Source organism: Felis catus, chromosome A3 (genome assembly GCF_018350175.1).
Source record: "Felis catus isolate Fca126 chromosome A3, F.catus_Fca126_mat1.0, whole genome shotgun sequence".
Classification (NCBI taxonomy): Eukaryota; Metazoa; Chordata; class Mammalia; order Carnivora; family Felidae; genus Felis; species Felis catus.
Window position 1 is genome coordinate 62,967,292 of NC_058370.1, and position 24,142 is coordinate 62,991,433.

At 52.7% G+C, this 24,142-nt stretch overlaps 2 long non-coding RNA genes across 2 annotated transcripts; one reads left to right on the forward strand and one right to left on the reverse strand.

Moving 5' to 3' along the window:
- Positions 1–851: 851 nt before the first annotated feature.
- LOC109498147 lies at positions 852–17,435 on the reverse strand. Its single transcript, XR_002154786.3, has 3 exons — positions 16,891–17,435; positions 4,498–4,552; positions 852–1,081 (listed from the first exon to the last, which is right to left on the reverse strand). It is a non-coding gene; the product is annotated as an uncharacterized LOC109498147 (long non-coding RNA).
- On the forward strand, positions 15,625–17,535 carry LOC109498146. Its single transcript, XR_002154785.3, has 2 exons — positions 15,625–16,208; positions 16,667–17,535. It is a non-coding gene; the product is annotated as an uncharacterized LOC109498146 (long non-coding RNA).
- Positions 17,536–24,142: the final 6,607 nt, after the last annotated feature.

Below are 24,142 nucleotides of genomic sequence, written 5' to 3' on the forward strand. Positions count from 1 at the left end.
TAATAATAATTAATAATAATAATCCCATCTGCTAGAAATCAGCATCTGGAAAGAAATCATCTCTCTTGTGTAACAGGTCAAGGGATCTTCAAGGGTTCTTAAAACTGATCCCCAAATCTGAGCTTCCTGGCAGCCCCAGTAAAATGAGAATGGGGGTCAGGTTCGTGAGTCACACTGCCCACAGGTCAGAAGCCCACTGATTCCTCTGAGGACACAGAGCTTTGCCAGGAACTGGAGCCTAAAATATATTTCTCCCCGTCGGTCTTCTAGAGAGCGCTGACTGAGGCAGCAAACTCTAGCAATAGCAGCATCCCCAAATAAAGGCGACAGCCGGACTCCTCCAGCCCTTTTCTGTAAAGCCCCATCATAAGGGAGGGACATAATAAAGATTTTGTGGTGGCTAAATCATGTGGTCCGAGAGCAACTCAGCTTCATGAGAGCCCCGACTCGCTTCAGGGATAAGTCTCATCTGGAAGAATGGATGGAATGCATGGCCTTTAAATAACCCCCATGAACTTCATTTCTCTCAACTGAGCTTTTGATAAAACTCGGGCAGCGGGAGGCAGTTGCTGGTTGTAACCGCTGACAAGGGTCTGGCAGGCAGCGCTCTGGCACTGGGCGAGGGTGGGGCTGTCGGGCCCTGGCACCTGCAGAGGCATCATTCATGGATTCAGCTATTCACAGACTCCCCCAAAGGCCCAGAACGTGCAAGGCTTTCTCATTTTCCTCTGGCCTGATGTGGAACTGGACCAAGAGGCTGGCGGAAAGAGGAGCAAGATGAGGAGCCGGCATCTTGCTGGCCAGCCCGGAGCCCCACCTCACTTCGAGTCATTGTTCAGGGTAATAGCTCACATTTAGCATTTATTGTGGGCCTAGGCATTATGTCACGACCTCAACTAACCTTCACAACCAAGCCCCAGGGTGGATACTCTGTGCTCATTTTAGAGACGAATAAACTGAGGCTCAGAGGTCTGGTGAGAGCAGAAGCTATGACGCCCACCCACATCTGTCCTATTCCAGTGTTCGTACGTTTGTAACCGCTACACCGCGATACCCTGCCACGTAGGATGAGAGGCGAAACCTGTGGGAAAAGTGAAAAGGCAGTTAATTTGTGGCACGAGAGTACAGGAAACACATGACTCCCCGAATGCGATTCTGGAGAAAGCCGGAAGCCTGCAGCATCATTTTGAATTTAAGACCTCAGGGCTTCTCGAAGCCCTCTCAAATCCAGGGCCTGCCGGGCTGTAAACGTCAGTTGTATCCAAGTTCCTGTACAAGTCAGGGGGGGGGGGGTGCAGGGGCGTTGCAGGGAAGGGCCTCACTTAAAGAAAGGCTGGACAGTGAGCAAAAGGCACCCCACGACCAAGCTCATGACGCCCCTCAAAAACCACTGGGGATCCCACCCACAAGTCAGTGAGTGAGCTGTGCGGCGCCCAGCACTGTGGGAGCACAGGGCCAGACTGCATGGGGTCAGGGACCCCTGCTGGGCACAGCCATTTGTGCATCCTGTCACTTCCTGGGAAACCAGCAGCTGGGAACATCCAGGAGAAAATAGAACCAGTGATGTCTTCCCAGCAGTTACCACTATGAGCTCAAGACATAGAGGCATCTCCTTCCTTTGGATGCTCTGACCTTCTTTAGAAGGTCTCTTTAGACTGGAGTCAGGAGTGTCTGGACCACAGGAAAGCTTTCCACATCAGTGAGCAATATGCTGACAAGCAGGGCCTGGGCTCAGCCCCATGAAATCTGATGACTCGGGAGGACGTGCAGTCTCTCCATAGACATGTTTGCCAGGCACTGGCGATGGGCCCTCCCCGTGCCAGGTGTGAGGGTAAGGAGAGGAGTCAGGCCCAGGCCTTGCCCTCATGGGGTTTACAGTCTAAAAGGGCACCTACAGTCTAGATGAGGAAACACCTCAGGGTGTCTTCGTGCATCCTTTCTAGAAGACCGAAAAAGGAAGGAAGTGAGGTAAGGAGGGATAAACATACAAAAGAGATCAAGAATCTAACCACTTCTCCCCTTGCCCCCACTCACTCTTATCACCATCATCTCAGTGATTATTGCAGTGGGGCCCTGAACACAGCAGGCCTGCTCCTACCGCAGGGCCTTTGCACTTGCTTCTCTTTTTGCGCTTCTACAGATATCCTTATGATTCGGCGTCTTCGTGTCTTTGCTCAAACGTCCCTTCCCCTTATTGAGGACGCCTAGTTAAAGTTCACAACGCCCCTCTTTCTACCAGCCCGCAATTGTTTTGGTAGGGGTTTGTTCACTAGCTCTCAAAAGGAACTCAGGACAGGTTTCCCATTGGCCTTGGCTGGAGGCTATTTCTGTAGCCCTTGAACGTACACCCATCAAGGGTCCTCCCTGCCAACCATCGGCCAGTGTACTGGGATCAAGCCTGGCCCCTTCACCCTACTTACCCTAGGGCCAGTCCTCTCCTGTCTGGGGAAATTCCAATAGAGCCAGAGTGTACCGCACCCCTTGGCCAAGCTGCAGCAGACCTACTGCAGCAGGGCTGGGTAGCTGGTCACCAAACTCATGTCATCCTCTTCCTGGGCACCCCTCTGGACTACATTCCCACCTCCTGTGCCATCAAAGGTGGCCAATGGAGTGTGAGCAGACGCAGCATGTCTCTCTTCCGGGCTGAGGGTGTTAAAAAGCTGATGTACCTCCTCCACCCTTCTTTCCCCTTCTGCTGTGACCACATGGCCTAAGAGACGGGAGAGCCCCGAGACAGAAGGAGCCGAGGTGCCCGAATCTCCGCCTGGGGGAAGGCTGCCTGCCACTCAGAGCACCATCTTGGAATTTATGTGAGTAAAAACTAAACTCTGTGAACTCCCTGCGTGTTAGAAGTTGGCTACTGGATGCATTTGGTGTTCGACTGCCTGCCCCTCTGTGGACGGCGGGCCCGCCCCTCACTCCAGCACTCTCTTATCCCCTCCCCACCATTGCCTGTCTCACCTGAATTTTGCCCTCTCTTCCCACCCCATCCCAGGCCTCCAGTGGTGACTGTGCACCTGATGAGTGAACATTTTCTGCTCTGGGGACCTGCGTGCTGATGCTAAAGGCAGGCCGGCAAAGAGGGAAGGGTCTTCCCACGACCCCCCTGTAAGCCTGCTTCTAAAGGTGTGCAACTTTGGGCGAGACTCCAGCCTTACAGAGATTCAGCTTCCTCATCCTTGAAATGGGAATAATCACTTCTGGCCAGGCCGCCTCACAGAGGAAAAGACCGGAAGCACTGATGTGCAGAAGCAGCTACCCCGAGCTGGGCTCTACATACATCCCATCACATAGAGTACTTATCCCAGATAGGGAAACTGAGGCATGCAGAGGTTTCTGAGTGACCTGCCTAAGTTCACCCCGTTAGTAGGTAGTTGCCCCTGCCCCTGACTTGGTCCTCCCTGTCTTTCCTCCCCATCTTCTCTCCCTCGTGAGCAGCACCACTACCCACCCACTACTCGGAGCTTGACTCCGAGAACTCAGGTCATGCCTGACTCCTCCCACACCTGCATCTCCCAAAGCCCAGTTATTTTATCCTCATAGATAGCTCCCCAGTCCAGCCCTTCCCTCCATCTCTGTAGCTGCCAGTCTGGTCCAAGCCCTCTGCATGCCTCTCCTGGACTCCTGCATCGACCCCCTCCATGGTCTCCACACAGCAGCCACAGGCATCTTTTGGAAATGCAAGTCTGACCACGCCAGACTCCCGGTGGCTTCCTACCACTCTTATGACAAAGTCTTGCCATGGTCCACCCAGCTCGAGAGATCCAGCGTCATCTTGAACTCTGTCCTCCTGCCCCTCTCTTCTCTGTGCCGGACAGGATGCACTTCTAGTCCCCTGAACACTCACCGACTCCCTCTTTGGTGGGTGCATCCTTCACACATGCTGTTCCTTCTGCATGTTCCTTCCCCTTTTCACCCGGTTTACTCCTAATCACCCTTCGTGTCTCAGGTCTGGTGTCACTTCTTCAAGAACTTGCCCCTGACCTCCTTGATGAGGTGACATCCCCCTACAGCACTCACCCCCGTTGTTATTTTGTCTATTTGAGTAGTTATTTGGTGAAGCTATAGCTCTCTTATGTGACTCTAAGCTCCATGAGGACAGGCACTGTGACCATTGAAACCCGGTGCCTGTACAGTGCCTGACACGTACTAGAACTTCAGTAGCAGCCAAGTGAGTCAGTCAGTGAAAGCTGAAGTTGAAATCCAAGTGTGCATGACTCCTCCCTCACCAACGGCATGAGGAACTGTGTCCGCCATAGCAGAAGACCTCATACTAGGTGGTTTAAACAACAGGAATTTATTTTCTCATAGGTCTAGAGGCTGGAAGTCCAAAGTCAAGGTGCCGGTCAATGTGGTTTCTGGTGAGACCTATATCCTTGGCTTGTAGTTGTACCTCCTTGCTGTGTCCTCACATGGACTTTTCTCTGTGCACACGAGGCTAAAGGGAGAGCTCATTAGAGAAGGCCCACCCTTTTGACCCCATTTCCCCTTAATTACCTCCTTAAAGTCCCCTTCTCAAACAGAGTCGCACGTCAGATTAGGTCTTCAACATCTGGGGGGAGACACAGTTCAGTTCATAACATTCTGCCATCTAGCCCCCACAAATTCACATCGCTCTCACATGTTAAATACATTCACCCCATTCCAACGGCCCCAAAGTCGTAACCCATCCATCAATTCCAGCTCCAAAGTTTCGTTAAATGTCACCTAAATCAGGTATGGGTGAGACTCAAAGTATGAGTCATCCTGAGGCAAAATTCCTCTCCATCTGCAAACCTGTGAGACCAGACCAGTTACGTGCTTCCAGGTCACAATGGTGGGACTGGCATAAGACAGACGTTCCCATCCAAAAGAGAGAAATTGGGAAGAAGGACAGGGTTAAGAGTCCCCAAGCAAGTCCAAAACAACAAGGCAAATTCCATTTGATCTTAAGGCTCCAGGTCAATCTTCTTTAGCTCAATGTTCTGCCCTCCGTGCCCACCCCATGACCCTCAGCCGTGGTCCTGCCCCTTCAGCTCTGGGCTGGCATCCTGGCCCCCTGACCCTGAGGAGGTGGCCCTACCCTCTGAAACCAGGAGGAAACAGTCTTGTTCCCTGGGCTGGAGATGGGCGTGACAGCTCTGATAATCTCTGAACCACCATCATGGTCACTTTCCCCCCTCTAGAAGGACAACCATGTTTGAGGCTGGATCCTCTATTGCCCTGACCTGTAGATCCCAGAAATCGGACAGCCTCACTTCATTCCATTTTCTCTGTCCCCTTTGGTCCCCACTGCCAATGCCTCTGCTGGTATAATCCCAACTCTATTCCTGGCTTCAGCTGAGATGGCTGACTAATTTGTGGATAATCTTTACAGAATGATCATCCAGCCACATCCTAAGTGTTTTCTCCAGAACACGTTTTCTCATGTTTTGCAACATGGATAGGCAGAGGATTTTCTAAATTTTCAAGTTCTGGTTCCCTTTTGCTGAAAAATTCTTTTAATTTCTCTCTCTCTCCTCTCACATTTTATTATAAGCAGTAAGGAGGGACCAGACCACCCCTCCAACACTTTGCTTAGAAAAAATCCTCTGCTATGGCACACCTGGTTGGTTCAGTCAGTTACGCTTCCAACTTCGGCTCAGGTCATCTCACTGTAAGTTCGAGCCCTGCATTGGGCTTTTTGCTGTCAGCACAGAGCCCCATTCTTTCTGCCCCTCCCTTACTTGCACTCTCTCTCTCTTTCTCAAAAGTAAAAATAGCTGTGCCTGGGTGGCTCAGTCAGCTAAGCATCCGACTCTTGATTTTGGCTCAGGTCATGATCTCACGGTTCGTGAGTTCAAGCCCCACATCGGGCTCTGTGCTGGCAGTGCGGAGCCTGCTTGGGACTCTCTCTCTCTCTCTCTCTCCCTCTCCCTCTCTGTCTGCCCCACCCCGTCTCACACTGTCTCTCTCTGAAAATAAATAAATACACTTAAAAATGGTTTTAAAAAGTAAAAATAAAACATTAAAAAAAGAAAGAATAAAATATTCCGCTGAATATCCAAGGCTGTCACTCATAAGATCTGCCTGCCATAAAACACTAGGAACACAAAGCAGCCAAATTCTTTGCTACTTTATAACAAGGATTGCCTTTCCTTTTGGCATTTTGGTCATTTCCTCCGGAGATTCTACCAGAAGCACCTTTGGTGTCCATATTCCTACCAACAGTCCCTTCAAGGCAATCAGGATTTTTCTAGCCTGTACCTCGATACTCTTCCAACCTTTCCTTATTACCCAGGTCCAAAGCCACATCCACATTTTTTAGGTATTTGTTATAGCAGCACCCGTTCTTGGTACCATAATCTATACTTTTCACGATTCTCCAACAAAATAGAACCAGTACGTTATATCTGTATATCTATACCTATATCTACAGGTAAAGAAATTTACTATAAGGAATGGCGTATAGTAAGAATTTGTGGAAGGCTGGCCAGTTAACCTAGAAGCAAGAAAAGCTGAGGTCCCAATTCAAAAGCTGTCAGGCCTGATAGTACAGGTTTTGTTCTATGCAGGTCTTCCACTGATTGGACGAGGCCCACCCACAGTATGGAGGGCAATTTACTTTACTGGTCTAGCAATTTAAATGTTAATTTCATTCAAAAGTACTTTCCGGGAATAATGTTTGTCCACTTATCTGGGTACTCCATGGCCTGGTCAAGTTGACACATACAATTAACCATCACAAGAATCACACCAGAAAGTACCTGTGATCAACTTAATGAGTATGCAGGACCAGTGTAAGGGATTAGCACTGTGATTTGCCAATCACTCGTTCCATACACGTTTGTTACACACCTCCTATAAGCATCTCCATTAACCATTGCTATGTAACAAACTACCCCAAAGCCTAGTGACTTAACACAGCAATAACTGTGTGGGTCAGGAATTTGGGCAGGGCTCAGCTGGGTGGTTCTTCTCCAGCACACTCATTCAGCTGGGCTAAGCTGGAAAGTTCAGGAAGACCCACCAAAACACCTGGTGCCTCAGCTCCTCCACAAGGTGGCTCTCTCTCCAGGTGCTATCCCATCATTCCCTAGTCTACCTGTGCTTCTTTACAGGTTGGTGGCTTGCTTCTCCAAGAGTGTTCCAAGAGACCAAGCCCCAAGAGGGGAAGCAAGCACTTGTCAGATCTACACTTCCGTCATGCTTCTAATGTCCCATGGGCCCACGTGTGGGGGCCCCCAGTGTAACAGTCCTCCAATATGTGAGAGGACACTGGTCCCAACTCTGGTCGGATCTCACCATCTATCACAGCATATTGTGAGGAGCACACCCCAGCATGAATTCCTGGCATCTTTCACTAGTGCATCCCATTTTGTAAAGGTGGATTCTCACATGATGATAAGCGCATTCATATTTATATCACTTTTCGTACACATTTTTTTTTTCAAAATAAATTGTAAGGGAAAATATTGCTAGTTTTGTGTGTTTGTGGGAGAATGCTTTTTCACATTCGTTGACATACTGATGTCGCTCAGAAGACAGCTTTGAAAGTGCTGGCCTGGTGACTCCTAGCAGGGAGGCCCACAGACACAGGTGGCCCACGGTGGATTACAGATGGCTTGTCCCAGAGGGCTGGGAGGCCCAGGTGTTCTGTGGGACCATCTGTTTCACATCCATGGCCATGAGTGATGGGAGGTCAGGGAGCATCATTCCTACACCATTCAAGTGCAGGCTGGGACAACACATGTCAGGTGACCCCAGCACATCATACTGTGTCACCCTGTGCCCTCACTACACCTGGCACCAGAGGGGTCACATGTTTCACACACTGAACAGCACCCACCCCATCACATGTGACTTCACTTCAGAATGACTGAAGCATCGGGAGGCAATTCTCAGGAGCTTGCAAGTTCCCTTGCAAACCCAGTCTGTGAAGCAGTGTGTAAGAAAGGCCCCCAGCACCCACCACGGCCAACAGGGCCACTTGCTAGTGGACGAAGGTTGCTCAGAGAGGCCTTGCTAAGGTTGTCTGCAGCAGGATCCCCAGGGGCTTCTAGGAAATTCCAATATATTCATCTGGAAGGAGGCCCAGGAATCTGCCTTCTTAGTCTCCACCGTGGGCCACAGGGTGCTGGCCCCTTGCCAGATTTAGAGTTGCCATGTGGTTATTTCTGAAAAGGCCCCATGGGGTGGGGGCAGGGAGAGATTCACCAACTACAAGACAGGGCCCTCGCTGATGACTACTGCAGGCAGGACATAGGGGGCCCGGAGCCAGAGAGTCAAGTGGCTTCACATGCCAAATAGACTTTTTATTTTCAGGCTCCTGAGATATATAAATATAAATATAAATATAAATATAAATATAAATATAAATATATATGTAAATGCATTTATTTATTTATATATTATAATATTATAATTATATTATATTAATTATATAATATGGGTTTGCAAGGGAACTTTCAAGCTCCTGAGAAATATATATATATATTTATTTATAATATATATTTATATAATATATAATATTATAATTATATTATAATATAATTATAATTAATTATATTATAATTATAACATAATATAATTAATTATATTTTAATATTAATATATAAATATATATATTTATTTATTATATATTTATTTATTTATATCTTACAAGTTCAGAGACAACTTGCCTCTACAGGTTTCCTTCACAGAACAATCCCCAGAGATTAAATCTGTTTTGAGTTGTATTTTGAAAAAAAGAGGAAATTGGATCCTGGTTCTGGGTGGGAGGAGGGATGGGGGGGGGGGAGAAGGGACGTTCAGAAAGAAGGCAAAAGGCACAGATTTCCAGAAAGTTCCTTATGCTTCCCCCCCCCCCCCCGCATTTTTTTCCTATTTACTCCTACCCTATGGAGACAAAACCCAGCTCTAGCTTAGACACACCTTCCTTCTTCCTGGCCTCTCTCCCAAGGTGTCCACAGCCCCTCTTAGAACCAGGGCCCCGTGAAGTAAGTCACACAGAGAAAGACAAATACTGTATGGTCTCAGTTACAGATGGAATCTGAAAAGAACAGAACTCATAGAAACATGGAATATTATGGTTACCAGAGGCAGAGGGTGAGGTCGGGGGGACAACTGGGCAAAGGTGGTCAAAAGGTGTAAACTTTCAATTGTAAAAAAAATAGGTCTTATGGATACAAAGCACAGCATGGTAACTGCAGTTTACCAAAACCCTATTGTATATTTGAAAGTTACTAAGTTACTAATCTGGAAAGTTCTCACCACAAGAAAAGAAAATGTGTAGCTATGTAAGGCTGATGGAGGTTAACTAAATGCATTGTAGTAATCATTTTGCAATATATACATATATCACATCATTGTTGTGCACCTTGAACTTCTACAGGGTGAAACTAATACAATTATCTCTCAATAAAACTAGAATAAATAAAAATAAAAAAATAAAAGCGTTGATTCACAGGGAGTTCAGGATTAATGCTAGTGTCAAATATCTGGAATGCACATAGTCTAGATCAGCTCAGACTTATGCTTTAACAATCAGTCAAACTGGGGACAGAGTTGATATCTCACAAGAAGGCATATTATGAATTCCGAAATGTCCTCATTATAATGTCTTAATTCCCGTGACAATACCCTTATCAGGTTGCGTATGGACTTTCATACCCGTATTTGTGTTTGTATTGTGTGAATCCTTCCCACACTTAAAAAAAAGAAAAAAAAAAAAATGGGGCGCCTGGGTGGCGCAGTCGGTTAAGCGTCCGACTTCAGCCAGGTCACGATCTCGCGGTCCGGGAGTTCGAGCCCCGCGTCAGGCTCTGGGCTGATGGCTCGGAGCCTGGAGCCTGTTTCCGATTCTGTGTCTCCCTCTCTCTGCCCCTCCCCCGTTCATGCTCTGTCTCTCTCTGTCCCAAAAATAAATAAAAAATGTTGAAAAAAAAAATTAAAAAAAAAAAAAAAAGAAAAAAAAAACCAGGGCCTCCAGCTCACCAGGTTACCAGCTCTGCCTGAGCACCACCCCCCAACTCCAGACTTTCTCTCCAGAAGCCAGACCCCCAGGCCCCAGAACCTCCTGGTCTGACCACACACTCCACACTGGTGGGGAAGAATGTCAGGGGATCGTGCTTAACCCAAGAGCTATGAGGCAGCTCGGGCAGTGTGGGTGGGAGCACATTCGGGGGTCTTCCCGAAAGGGGGTCCTGTGGCAGACGCAGACCACATACACACTGACCCACACCCTCGGGTTGCCCACCACGTGTCCACCTGATCTCTCCCCGGTTCTGATGCTGGCGTCTCTACAGACAGTTCTTTAACTTCCCTGAGCCTCAGTTGCCTCACCTGTAAATGGGCATGCTAACGGTTCCCACCTCACGGGCTGTTGCGAGGGTTGGATGAAGGATGTAAGTAAAGCGCAGAGCGTAGTTCCCAGGGGACGGTTAGTGCTCGAGAAATGCTGACAGTTGTGGCTGCAATTGCCACGACCATCATTAGCATCCCCATTTAGGGTGACATCTTTCGAGAATCCAGCTCTCAGGTAATCTATTGCTTTAGCCTGATGTGAAAAACAAAGGTCTTCGGGGAACATGTTCAGGGGTTTTTTAATTTTTTGTTTTGTTTTGTTTTGTTTTGTTTTGTTTTCAGCAGCTTGAGGAGTCAGGGTTGGGAGAAGCTTTAGCTGAATGGCCTTGGACATTTGGGGTTCAGGATGAGCACCCAGGTGTAGCACGGCTGGGGATGCAGCTGAGATTGGCTATGTCCCCGCTGTCCCCAGCGAGTGTTGCACTCAGTTGGGAGTTGGGGGGGGGGCGCTGGGTGTTCGTTGGATGGGGGTGCCAGGTGGCTGTTAAGTGCAACAGTTTTGACTGCGGAAAATACTGAAGGGGTGCTGTCTGGCGGAGAGGTTTCAAGGTAGCTTGGGTTCCTGTTTGTTCTCCTCAAAGACCAAGCCTTTCCTTGACAGCTCTGGATCCCTGTGAGGCAGGTCTGTGCGCTCTGGGGAGAGACTTGCCCAAGGTGCCCTTTCTCCCCACTTACCAGAGGCCCAGAGACTCCATGGAGTTAAGGGGGCAGGGAGGGCTGGCCTCGCCCCACCCCCGTGTGGACCCCTGCCCTAGGGAATAGGAGCCAGACGCCCAGCTCCAGTGAAAGAGCTGCCTCTGTTCAGTTGCCAAGGGCCCTGGGTCACCCAAGCCCACCCAAGGAGGGCGCGGAGAACCCCGAGAAGCCTCTAGAGAGGGCTGTCTCAGGGTAACCAGTCTTTGGAACATTCTTAGTCCCACCCAAAGTGGGGGGCACCTTTCACCTCCTCCACCTCTGCATGGGGGCCTGGCTAACAGCTGTTTCCAGCTGAAGGCTCCCCCCTCACCACCCAGTCAGCTTTGATGAAGCCTATCAAAGCATTCTTGTTCTTACAGCTGCTCCTGGGAGGGCAATTAAAGCCACAATAACCCCCCACATCTGTTTAAGGGGCTGGTGGCTGGTACTCCACCCTCAGCCCCGAGGGAGGGCTCCTGCCCCTCAGCATGGGGGTGCGGGGAGGGGGGGAGGATTTGTCCATATCCAAAAGGCACAGTTTAGGACCTTCAACCATTAGAACTGGAAGGGAACACCCATCCCCATTTTACAGATGACTAAGCTGAGGCCAAGCTACTCCCTGCTCCCAAAAGCTTCCCCCACGCAACACCCACTTCCCTGTGGGTCCTCTAGACAGGCCCCACTTCCTCCTCCACTGGCTAAGGTCAGCCTCCACTTACGCAAGACACAACCGAACCGTGTGGGATTGAAAAGGCCATGTGGGGAGAGGCCGTTCTGAAATGCCTGCTCTCTGCCCCCTTCTTTTGCGTGAGCCATTACCCCTTCTTGGCCACTATTTTAATACTCAATCTGTGAATTCATTTAAATCAGGCCTCCTTAACCTCGACACTGTTGACATTCTGGGCTGGATATTTCTTTGTCATGGGGCTGCCTGGTGCCCTGTAGGATGGTTCACGGCATCCCAGGTCTCTGCCCACCAGACGCCAGTGGCACACTTCTCCTAGTCATGACAACCAGAATCATCTCCAGACGTTGCCAAACTTCCCTGGGGGCGAAACCATGCCCAGTTGAAAAACACTGAGCTATGTGGACTGAAAGGAGCATGCATGGTCTTGCCAGGGGTACAGGGAAAGAGGGCAGAACTATTTCTCCCTGAGGCCTGGAGCTCCTATGGGGCAGATAGAATAATAAATGTACCCAGAACAATGCAGTGTGTGCCAGCAGATCATGAAAAAGGTTGAAGTAGGGAAAAATCATTGAGGCTGGGATTCATCCAGGAGGGCTTCCTGGAGGAGGAAGAATGCAATCTCCGCTTTGTATCGGCAGTCTGGGAAGGTCACATTTTGAGGGAAAAGTCTCAAAAACAGCAAACAAAACCCAGGGTGGGGAATGGTGGAGACTTTCTGGGGAGAGGTGGCCACAGCTGGCTGGATCTTAATCTGGGGAGTGTTACATATGGCTGCCTTCCTCCAGAACAGGGAAGATGCTGCGGATGAATGAGCAGGGGAAGATGGGAGAAACAGTGCCATGCCTGAGCTTCTGGGGGACCGGTTAGGGCCTTGCTTGTCCCTGAATAGTCAGCACCCAACACAGAATCAGGCTATGGAAATGCTGAGATAATGAGGCTGCGGAGGTGGGGAGGAAAGGTCTGGAGAGGAGGGGGGGGAGGGTGGTCTGGGATCTGCCGTGCTGGGAGGATGTGTCTGGATGGTAAGGGCACTGATGAGGGGGTCCAGCCCAAGCTCAAGCAGGGGCCTAACCAGCCCCTCCCCTCCATTCCCCAGGGTCTGCCCTCATCTAATGACTCCCCAGATGGTCCATGGGTGGTGGGGGTACTGGTGGTCCTAATCAAGGGGTAGCTGCTGGGCTTGGAACCGACCATTTCTTTGGGTTTCTGCCCAGCTGTAGACCTTTCTCAGGAGGAGATTTCAGTGGATTTATGGCAGACAATGGGGAACCATTGGCCTAGGAAGCTCCCATCTCACACTGGTTCGCCACCCCCAGTCTGGGCTTCTTGGGCCATGGGTGCCTGTCTACCCTCAGATTGGGCACCCTGAGGGCAGGGACGACAGCTTCCCTGGGGTCGCCTTAGGGAAAAGCAAAGTGTAGGGCTGGTGCTGCCCACAGGGAGCTTCTGGGGTGACTCGCCAGCAGGGGGCGCTGTGGATTCAGGCACAGGGCTCGGACTGCTGGAAGGGAGCAGGCAGAGCTAGCTTCCCAAACTTGTTCTGTCCTGTTATATGCACCCCCCGCCACCACCACCACACACGCACACGCACACACACACACACACACACACACACACATACACACTCGTCCAGGCTCGACTGCCTTGTACACAGCAGGGTCTCCAGCTCGTTACAACTTCCCAGATTAACCCCATTCTCCCTTCCTCCAGATGTGGAAGAAGAAGAAGAAGAAGAAGAAGAAGAAGAAGAAGAAGAAGAAGAAGAAGGAATTATTGTGCCCATTTTGCAGATGAGGAGACTGAGTCGCATAGATGCAAAAAAGACCGAAGGGGGTGGCACCAGGGCAGACTGGATAGAGTCTTGGCTTTGGAGCCAGAAGACCTAGGCGTACTAGCTGGCCAGTTCAGCAACGCACTCCCAGTATGGCTGGGGGCAAACTTCGGGGCCTTGTTGAGCACACCGTGGCAACTGCAATGTGTGAGGTGAGCACAGCAGCCACACTGACCCCAGGCTGAGAACAGTTCTGACATTGAGCATGGCCTCCCACGTGGACAGCAGTTGGAGGGGCAGAGAGGGGTAGTGGTATGGGAAGGAAGAGCTCCCCATGGCGGGGAAGGTATGGCAAAAGGGGACCAGGAAGCATTGCCCAAGACCTTGTCCAGGTGCAGAGAGCAGACAGCCAGAAAGGAGATGAACAGAGGGGTCTGAACAAGGGCAGAGGGGATGAAGGGCCTGAGCTGAAGGAGAGCTCTAGGGAAGGGACAGGAGGGCTGAGGTGTCAGCACTGTTTCCTACGTCTTTGTAAGGGGTGGCAACACTGGAAACCGTGGGTGCCATTTGCTACCCTCCCGTGGTGTTCCAGGCTCTGTGCCAAGCACCTGACTGACTCAATTACCCATCCTGAGAAGCAGGTAGAGGTATTAACCCATTTTGATAGACAAGGGAAGGAAAGCTCGGAGACAGATAACTTGTCCCGTGTCCCCAGTGGGAAACGGGCAAAACTGAACGCCACCCAGGTCTGCCTGGCACTATCCACTGCTCTCTTGGTGGAATCAGGGTCTGGGTGGCCACAGCCGTGGAGGCGCCACAAGGCAGGGCATGCTTAGCCCTCAATGAGCAGAGGAGAGCGGGGCACCGAGGAAGGAGCAACGCGCACAGACGTAGCCAGTCTGAGAGGCTTCCTGGAGGAGGAGGACACTCTCCAGGCTGACAGGGAGGAGAAAGGCATTCTCAGCAGCCTGAGTGACCCTAATGAGCAGTTTCAGCCCAGCCGTTTCCAGCGTGTACATGGTCTGTCCCTGTCCCGCAGAGCTGGGCCATGAGGCTGGCAAGGCTGGCAGGAGCCTCCAGGAGGGGAGGGTTCCGTCAGCAGCCGGTCCCCTGGCAGCTGTGTGGAGCTTGGTCCAGGAGGTCTACTGGGTTCTACGGGCTGTTCTTAAGGAAAGAGATGGGTATCTCAACTCTTACAGAATGGGGGCAGGGGAGAGGGGAAGGATGAAAACTCAAGATACCGAAGTGTTAGAATCCACTAGATGAGACGGCTAATCAGATGTGATGGACAGAAGGTGGTGGTCAAGGATGACTCAGCCTCTGGCTTGCATGATGGGGAGTCTTACCATGAACTAAGATCTAGCAGCGGAAGAGGCCACTGCAAGGAAGACAAGTTCAGTCTGGGGTAAGTGAGTTTGATGTGTGTGTGGGCTTTGTAAGTGGAGGTGAGCTTTGGGCTCAGGATTAAAGAGGGATAAGTGCTCAAACTACAGCCAGAATCAGGCTCTACTCTCCAACTAAGGAAAGCAGTCAGGGTTGACTACAATTTGAGCTTGGTTTGTGGCCTAGGAGGAAAGTACTACAGCAGAACACCCACCTGCTAGACTAAACTGAGGACCCTGCGTTCTCGAACTTGAAAAGGGATCCAGGGGTCTGAGCAGACCACAGGCTAAGTTCAACACTGGTGCCCATCATTCTCAAGGTGTACACCCCCCCCCGAGAGCGAATAAGAACACAAGTCAGGGCTGAAAGGGGACCGAAAAGAGTCGAGAGCAGGAGTCACCTGATTTAACGTTCTTAAATCACCGAGGTGTGTCCTTTTCTCTGAAGCTCTTCCTGACTCCCTGTTCCCTTCTCTGCAGGACCCCCGCCTCTTCACTGACTAATGAACACCGCTCAGCACTTTCACAGTTATTATCTCATTGACTCCTCAGTGGTTTCCTCCATCTGACAGGTGGGGAAACAGAGGCCCAAAGAGATTAGGGTGTGTGGGGCTGAGCCCAGGCTTGCTCCTCCAGGCCTCTCTCTAGGCTCACCCCCTTCTTACTTGGAACAGCATTCTACGACATTCCGGGATGCCGAGGCAGCCAGGGTTTGGGTGCAGAGTGGCCAGGCTGACTGATGGCTCTTTCTGGCCACAGGGTGAGTGGGGGAGAGCTGGCCCTGGCCCAGGTATGCTATCTGTTCTCAGGATCTGCTCATTGGCTGCTGGGGGTAATAGGAATGACCTCAGTGGTGGGTTTTGAGGTTTTTTTGTTTGTTTTTTTCTTTTTCCTTCTAAGAACAATTCATTTGGTCACATAATTAGTATAAAAGTGGCTGGTGTTGAGCAACCTCCCCCTCCCCCTTCCCTGGCCTCTGGCAGTGACATTTGAGGCGCTGTCTCCTGGGGCCACAGAGGATGCTGCCTGGGCAGTTCAAAGGGTTGGCTCTGCTCCCTGCCCAGCCCCGCCCACTTCCCCTCACCGCCTCCCTCACTTGCCAAGCTTGGCCAGCCTCCCATCGAGGACTGAGGTCCCGCCCCAGTGGCCTGAGTGGAGCCCCTTCTGCACCTCTCCGCCTCACCCCTCTGCTGTCCAGCTCAGATGGCAGGGAGGGGCCAGAGTAGAACGGTGTGGGAAGAGGACTGAACCGTTCCCTTCTCATCCCACCCGGCCACGTGTGTGTGGCCACCCCTGCCACTGCTCTGCCGACTCCACGGCACCTTCCATGTGCCACTGACCACGGGGCAGCACTGAGAAGGGTGACAAGGTCAGGGGAGGCCAGAGGGAATGCTAGGCTGTGGCAGAGGAGGACAGGCCTAGGCTCCCAGGAGGCTGCTCAGGAGTGGGGGCAGGAGACCAGCAAGGAAGGAGCCGGGGCCTCTGAGGGAGCTGGGTCTTGGGCACAGTGGCTGGACAGAGAGGCGGGCAGAAGGCCAGCAGGCAGCCCGGTCTGGGCCTGGGAAATCCTGGGCCCATCACAGATAGGTCTGCAAGAGACAGAACTTGGAAGCAGATGCCTGAGGCAGCAGAGGGCTGGCCTTGGGGACCACGCCCCAAAGACACAGGCTCCAGATAGCATTTCCCGGGAAGCAAACCAAGACCTCTGTCCAGCAAAGCAAGAAACTAGGCCAAGCACCTTGGTGCTAATGGCCAAGTGACTGAGGGTCCCAATTTACTTGCCCTGGTAGCTTCTTGGCAAATGACCTCTACCGCCTTCTCTTCCAGGATATGCCAGCCTTCAGGCTTGCAGTGCCGAGAAGGGGAAGACCAGGCAACGGTGATGTCAACCAGGGAATTAAGCAAGCAGAGGAGCCGATAACATCACCCCGCAAAGCTCGCCGTGGGCAAGGTGACTCATCGAAGACCGGCCCCACAAGCACAGGGTGATTGTTGTTGTGCCCAGCCTGTAGGACTAAGGAGGAAGAAGGGGGCCGGGACGGGCTCCTCACCGAGTCCTCCGCTCGGTGGAGAGGTCTCAGAACACAGTGTCCTCCGCCATCAGAGCTCCCTGCTGGCTCAGGAAACAGCCCTCCCTCCTGCTGTGGTGATAATCTCTGTCCGCAGCGTTTGGTGTGTGTTTGTGGGGTATGTCTGGGTGATTTCCCCACCCGCATCCCACAGGGGTGCTCCAGGTACTAGAGATTGCTAACAGCAGAACGCTCGCTCCCCCTGGTTGGACGACCGTCTGTGGAGACAATGCCACCGGATGGCAGACTGCTAACCGCGACCACGTGGCGTCCTCATGGTGGGTACAGCCTGTTCCTCCTGCTGCAGGCACCTGTCGAGCTGCCTCGACTCCTCGCTCCCTCACCCCCTCCGGTCTGCAGAAGGGGCCAAAACTGTTGTGTTCCTCCCATCCCCAGAGTCACCTTGTATTGTCGTCCAAGTTGAGAGCTGAACAACTGGAGGGGACACCATTTACTTTACAGTCTATGTGCCAGACCTCATGTCTGCGCGTGCTGGCCCTGCCCCTTCTCTTTCCTAAATTACTTCTCACTCCCCACCCCCACCTAGAATTATCTATTTGGTTTGCCCTTAGCAAGTTCATCTTTACGCTAAACTATCCCCCCATAAAGCATAAGACTCTTCCTTTATCATCTGACTTCATTCATTCTTTCATTCATTCCACACAAAAAATGTTGAATTTGTGCCAGGCACTGTTCTATCCAAGGAAACCAGGTAGATGCTCCCTGAGCTCATGGAGCTCACGTTCTAATTGGGGTGGGGGTGGGGGGTAAAAAATAAATAATGTGATGCATAGAACTGCAAATGACAGTAGGTGCTGCAAAGAATAAAGCCAGGCTAAGAGGTGGAGGATGATAGGGCCCTCCTTCAGCTAGGACTGTCCAGACTTTTCTCTAAGGTGGTGGCCTCTAAGTGGAGACCTGAAGGCAGTGAAGGAAGAAGGCTTCATGGCAGAGCCCCTCCTGCCAGGGATCTAATGCCAAAAGAAAGTTTGCTGATCCTATCTGGTTCTGCCAGGAGCCCAGGGCACAGCCTAGGGCACTGGCTTCCCGGCACTGGGTATCCATTTCCTCCTTGGCAAACCAGAGGCCTAGTTGCACTGGCTCTCCAAGGGCTCCTCCAGCACGAATTCACTCACCTATAGGAGCCTGAGTTGGGAGGCCAGCTCTGTCACCTACAAGCTGTGTGACCTCAGGCAGGTTACTTAGCCTCTCTGAGCTATTTTCCTTACCCATAGAATATTCACCTCAGGGTATTGTGAAGGATTAAATGAACTCATGGAGGTGAAACCACCCTGTATACAGTAGATGCTTAATAGATATCTTCTAGGGCACACCTGGGGGATGTGAGGTGGTGCAGGTGAGTGAAGAGGTGCTGTTAACTGGTTGCCTTTTACTAAAGGAGTCTGGACAGGGCAAAGTTGACCTGAAGACGCAAAGCTCTGCTGGGTGCCCGGTTGTGCAGAGTTTAGCTGTGGGAGCCCCCAGGCTGGGACCCCCACCTCAAAGATCCGGGGCCTGGGGGAGGAGGCGGGCAGGGTCATGCACTCCCCGCTGACGTCAGCCGGCGAGGTGGGGTGAGGAGCTGTGGTGCACAGGGCCTTGAACTGTCACACCGCGGCCCAGCGTTCAACTTCCTCTGGGGCCCAGGGTGTGCTCAGCCCGTCCTCTCTTCCTTCCTCCTTCATCCAAGCTCTGTTTGGGGTGAGCATTGTTCACCCACAGGCTTCGGTCATCATGCCCCCTTCTCAGCTCCCGGGGCTCCCCGGTCCATTCCAGCCCACCCTGGGCAACAGCTCCTTCCTGATGCCTGCCGTGAGCCTGGGCTCCTGGACACTGCGGGGAGCCCGGGCGCGGCAAGCAGGACCCGCCAGCCTTGGGGTGCAGGCAGTAACAAGAGTTGGCCCTGACTGGCTGCCAAAGCCGAGCAGTCTCCATCCATGACCTCCCCTGACGTTAATCCCGTGGTGTGGGAGTTTTTATGCCCTCTCATACTTGAGGAGCCTGAGGCCCTGAGGAGTAGGAACTGTGGGTGCTCTGGCAGCAGGATTGACGGGCATTCTTACTGCAGGAGATGGCCTGAGGGGCGCCTTGTGAGGCAAGGGGGCTTGGAGAACCAGAAGGCCGCAGGGGGACCAACCCGTGGCTGGGAGACTGGGGGACTCCTGTGCCACAGATGGCTGCAGGCTGAGGCGTGAGCCCCCTCCCTTGGCCCACCTTCTGCGTTAGGATTCCCCAGTATGGCCTGGCACTCTGAGTCTCCAATGAGCTGCTGCTGGGCCTGGAAGCTGCTGGCTCAGTCTGGGAGGCCAGAGCTGGGCCGCGAGCCCTGACCCAAGCCATTCCTCAGCCCCTCGTGGCTCTGAGGCAGGAAACCATCATAGTGACTGCTAACATTTACTGACAACTTCCACAGCAGGTGCTGGGCTAAGCACTTTGCATACATGAACCAATTTTGTCTTTACAACAGCTCTGCCAGGGGAGAAACTGGGGCACAGAGAGGTGAAGTGACTCGCCTAAGGTCATGCAGAGCTGACATTCTCAGAGGAGGCCTGCCTCCAGAGGCCACACTCATCTCCCCTCAAATCGGGGACTCCTGGAACAGGGAAGGCACTGGCCCAGGGGGCTGGGCTGGACCCCACAGGCCCGGGGGGGAGCCGTGGCGGTCCGGCCAGCTGCTGAGTGCACCATGGAGCACAGGAGTGACAGAGGCAGACCTGCTCCTCCCCACCGAGGGCTGAATGCGGGCCCCCTCCTATGGGGATGTGGTTTTGACAGAAGGTAAAAGAGGACAATGCTTCCCCCAAAGGAAAGACCTGACACGTGAGGCTAGGTGGCCATGCTGGGTGGGCATGAAGCCCTGAGGCGGCAGCTCAGGCACTGGGAAAGGAACTTGCAGCCTCTTCCTCTGTCCCCTCTCCCCACCTGCAGCAGGGCTCGGTACAGACAGAGGCATGGCTCCCATACTGACACCGAACAGCAGCCAGTCTGGGCCACCTGGCTGTCCATCTGTGTGTGTGCGTGTGTGCACGTGTGTGCGTGTGTGTGCATGTGTGTGCAAGAAGGGGAGGAGAAGGGACCTCTGCATGTGCTTGTTTGCAGGCGAGCCCGTCCCCCGCCCCCACCTGCCTCTTCAGCGGCAGAAAACAGGACACTCTGTCTCTAATCTGCACCTCTGGGGCCTCGAAACCACAGCCACGTCAGCGGTGGTGGGTGGTGGGGCTGCAGATGCCGGGTGCACAGGTGTGTGCCAGCATGCACGCATGGGGCCAGCATTGTGTGTGGGGGGGTGGCTCCCTGGCCCAGTGCCCCCGGCAGGGCAGGTGGGGTAGAGGGAGCTGGACACCACCCCCCCCCCCCAGCCCTCACTTGGACCATAGGCCTGGGGGAGAAGCAGCCATTTCTCCCACAGATTCTCTCTTCTCTCAGCAGCCGTCCCAGCAACCAAAACAAATGTCCATGGAGCGGCTAAATGGCTCCACACAGTTTCGGGCACTGGGAAATAAAAGGGAATACCACAAAGATCCCTGCCTTCATGGGGCCAGCATTCTTGTAGGGGAGACACGATAGACAGAATAGATGAATTCTGTTGTATGTAAGGAGGTGACGGGTGTAGTGAGAAAACAGGGAGGCAGGGCAGGGCCAGGAGATGATACGTGCCGGGAGGGCCAGAGGGCATGAGGGTGTGCGTGTGTGTGTGCGTGCGTGCACACAGGCCACAGTGTTAGATTGGGTGGACCAGGTAGGCCCCATTGAGAAGACATGTTGACAAATGTTTGGAGAGGGAGGAGCCAAGCAGGGTCTGGGGAAGAACATTCCAGACAGAAAAAGACTAGAACAAAGACCCTGAGGCTGGAGTGTCCCTGGCCAGGACTGAGGGAAGGGCAGGCTGGCCTGGGGATGGACTGAAGTGACCCCATGCCTCCAGGCACCTGCTCACCTTGCTTGTAGCAAGGGTCCATTTCTAGTGAGTTAAAGAAAAAGGATCCTCTGGTAACTATAGGAGAGGCTGAAGGGCTTTTCGGGGAACCAATGTCTCAGAAAGAAGGAGACAGAGAAGGAAAAGGGCTTAGACCAGAAGAAGCCTGTGAATACTCTGGGGCCAGAGCTTGGGAGGAGGCCCAAGGCTTGGGGGCTCCTAAAGGGAGAGTGCAGGAAGGAAGCAAAGAGTGGGGCCAAGCTGCCCTGGGACCCACAGGGGTCCCTAAGTGGGGACAAGGCTCTGGGGTCCCAAGGCCCCAGCAATGGGCCCCTGGGAACTCACTGAGAGAATGCAGTGTGGACTCCCATCCTCGTCAGCTGGCCACTGTCACGGAGGAAGGAAGCCTGAGGGTGCAACTACCTTCTGCCCCACCTGCCTTGGGCTGCTGGAGGCCACCAGACCCGCCGGCCAGACCCTTCTGAGGTCAGGGCCCCTCCCTCCATTAAAGAAACCTGCAGGGGAGGCAGAAGGAGGGGCCGTTGACCTCAGGAGACACGCTAGACCTAGGGTGGGGTGTGCACGCAGGCCCGCCCTGCCCTGCAGACTAGGAAATGGAATCCCCTCTAAACCAGCCAGACCACCAGCCAAGGATGGGATGCTGGCCCTTGTGTGGTTTTGACAGATGGGGCACTGGGAGGTCAGGAATCAGAAAAGAGGTGGGTGTGGCCTGGGGTTTTTAGGATAGGAGCAAATCTGAATGGGCAGAGGGGAGAGAGAACACCTCCGTGCACTCACGTGTTTGCACACACATGCACACATCACGTGCTCACACACGCTCAGACCGTTAAGCTCCCACACGTGTGGATTCTCACAGTCGGGAGCATGCACACACACCCTCACACAGCCAAAGTGACACTCAGACACTAGGGGCGTGCCCTGGGGACATTCACACTCATCTAAGGCACACCAACCTGACAAGCATCACACACACATTTACGCACTCTCCTAGACGTAGATTGGCTCCCCTGGCCGCCAGAAGTACCTAGGCCCTTGGGAAACAGGCCTGGGAGGAGGATGAAGATGGGTCTGGATGGGTCTGTAAGACATAAGCAGGGCCGCCTGGGTGGCTTGGTCAGCGAAGTGTCCGACTCTTGGCTTCCACTCAGACCATGATTTCACGGTGGTGAGATCCAACCCCAGGTCGGAGCTCAGCACAGGGCCTGCTTGGGATTCTCTATTTCCCTCCCTCCCTCCCTCGCTGCCCTCCCCTGCTTGTGCACCCGTGCATTCTCTCTCTCTTTCAATAAGCGTTTTATAAAAAGATATAGGGTGGGGCACCTGGGTGGCTCAGTCGGTTGAGCGTCCGACTTTGGCTCAGGTCATGATCTCGTGGTTCAAGAGTTCGAGCCCCGCATCAGGCTCTGTACTGACAGCTCAGAACCTGGAGCCTGCTTGGGATTCTGTGTCTCCCTCTCTCTCCGACCCTTCCCTGCTCATGCTCTGTCTCTATCTCTGAAAAATAAATAAACATTAAAAAAAAATTAAAGATATAGGGAGAACAGAGGATGGAAGGTGGCAGTGGGTCACAGATGGAGATGAGGGGACAAATAAGACACCCAGCAAAGGCACGTTGTAGACACACCCACGTGTAGACCACACGCAGCCCATTAAAGTCAGCCTCAGACGGATCCCACAGCCTTCCTGCCTGCCCCTGACACTGTGCTAGTCACTCAGAAGATTTTCTCTTCTATAAAATGAGAATTTGAGGATGTCTGCTTTCTATACCGGATTGATTTGTTGAGAGTTGACAGTGAATCCTGTGCTGACCTCCAAGAAACTATTCAGAATCTGGTCATTTCTCCCACCTCCCCCATGACCACCCTGGCCAAGCCACCATCCTGCCGGCCTCCCTCCCCCTTCCTCGATCCCCACTGCAACCTCCTCCAAACCTGCCCCTACATTTTTATCTCCTCCACAGTAAGGCAACACCCTCACAAGGGCCCATGAGGAGCTGCCCTCTGTCTCCTGTGGCTCTCCGCTCCTGCCACCTTAGGCCCCTGACTGTTCTGCAAACACCCCAGCCATCATCCCCTCTCAGAGCCCCTCCCTCTCCCTGGAATAGCCTCATGGTTCCGCCTTCAGGATTGACCTGGATGACCTGGCTTCAGGGTGCAGCCCCCTCCCCCTCAGTACTGTCTACCCCCCTCAGTACTCTCTATCCCCCCTCAGTACTCTCCCCCCAAGTACTGCCTATCCCCCCTCAGTACTCTCTATCCCCCCCAGTACTGTCTATCCCCCCAGTACTGTCTACCCCCCTCAGTACTCTCTATCCCCCCAGTACTGTCTATCCCCCTCAGTACTCTCTACCCCCCTCAGTACTCTCCCCCCAAGTACTGCCTATCCCCCCTCAGTACTCTCTATCCCCCCCAGTACTGTCTATCCCCCCCAGTACTCTCTACCCCCCTCAGTACTGTCTATCCCCCCTCAGTACTCTCTACCCCCCTCAGTACTCTCTATCCCCCCAGTACTATCTATCCCCCCCAGTACTCTCTATCTCCCCTCAGTACTCTCTACCCCCCTCAGTACTGTCTATCCCCCCTCAGTACTCTCTACCCCCCTCAGTACTCTCTATCCCCCCAGTACTGTCTATCCCCCTCTGTACTCTCTACCCCCCTCAGTACTCTCTATCCCCCCCAGTACTGTCTATCTCCCCAATACTGTCTATCCCCCCAGTACTCTCTACCCCCCTCAGTACTGTCTATCCCCCCTCAGTACTATCTATCTCCCCCAGTACTCTCTATCTCCCCTCAGTACTCTCTACCCCCCCAGTACTGTCTATCCCCCTCAGTACTCTCTACCCCCCCAGTACTATCCCCCCCAGTACTGTCTATCCCCCTCAGCACTCTCTATCCCCCTCCGTACTCTCTATCCCCCCAGTACTCTCTATCCCCCCCAGTACTCTCTATCCCCCTCAGTACTCTCTACCCCCTCAGTACTCTCTATCCCCCCCAGTACTGTCTATCCCCCTCAGTACTCTCTATCCCCCTCTCCTGCTTTTTTCTTAACATCTATCACCACCCAAAATGCCATGTATTTGAGCATATCTTTTGTCTGTCTCTCTTATCAAAACGTAAACTCCATGGGGACAGGGACTTTTGTCTGCTTTATTCTCTGTACCTACAGCAAAACCTGGGTTATAGGACTCAAGAGACACTAAATGCATGAATGGAAAGAATGAGATAGCAAGGAGGTAAGCATTTATAAAGCAAGATTAAAGGCGAGCAACCAATCCTGAATGAGCTAGTGGCCATGTTC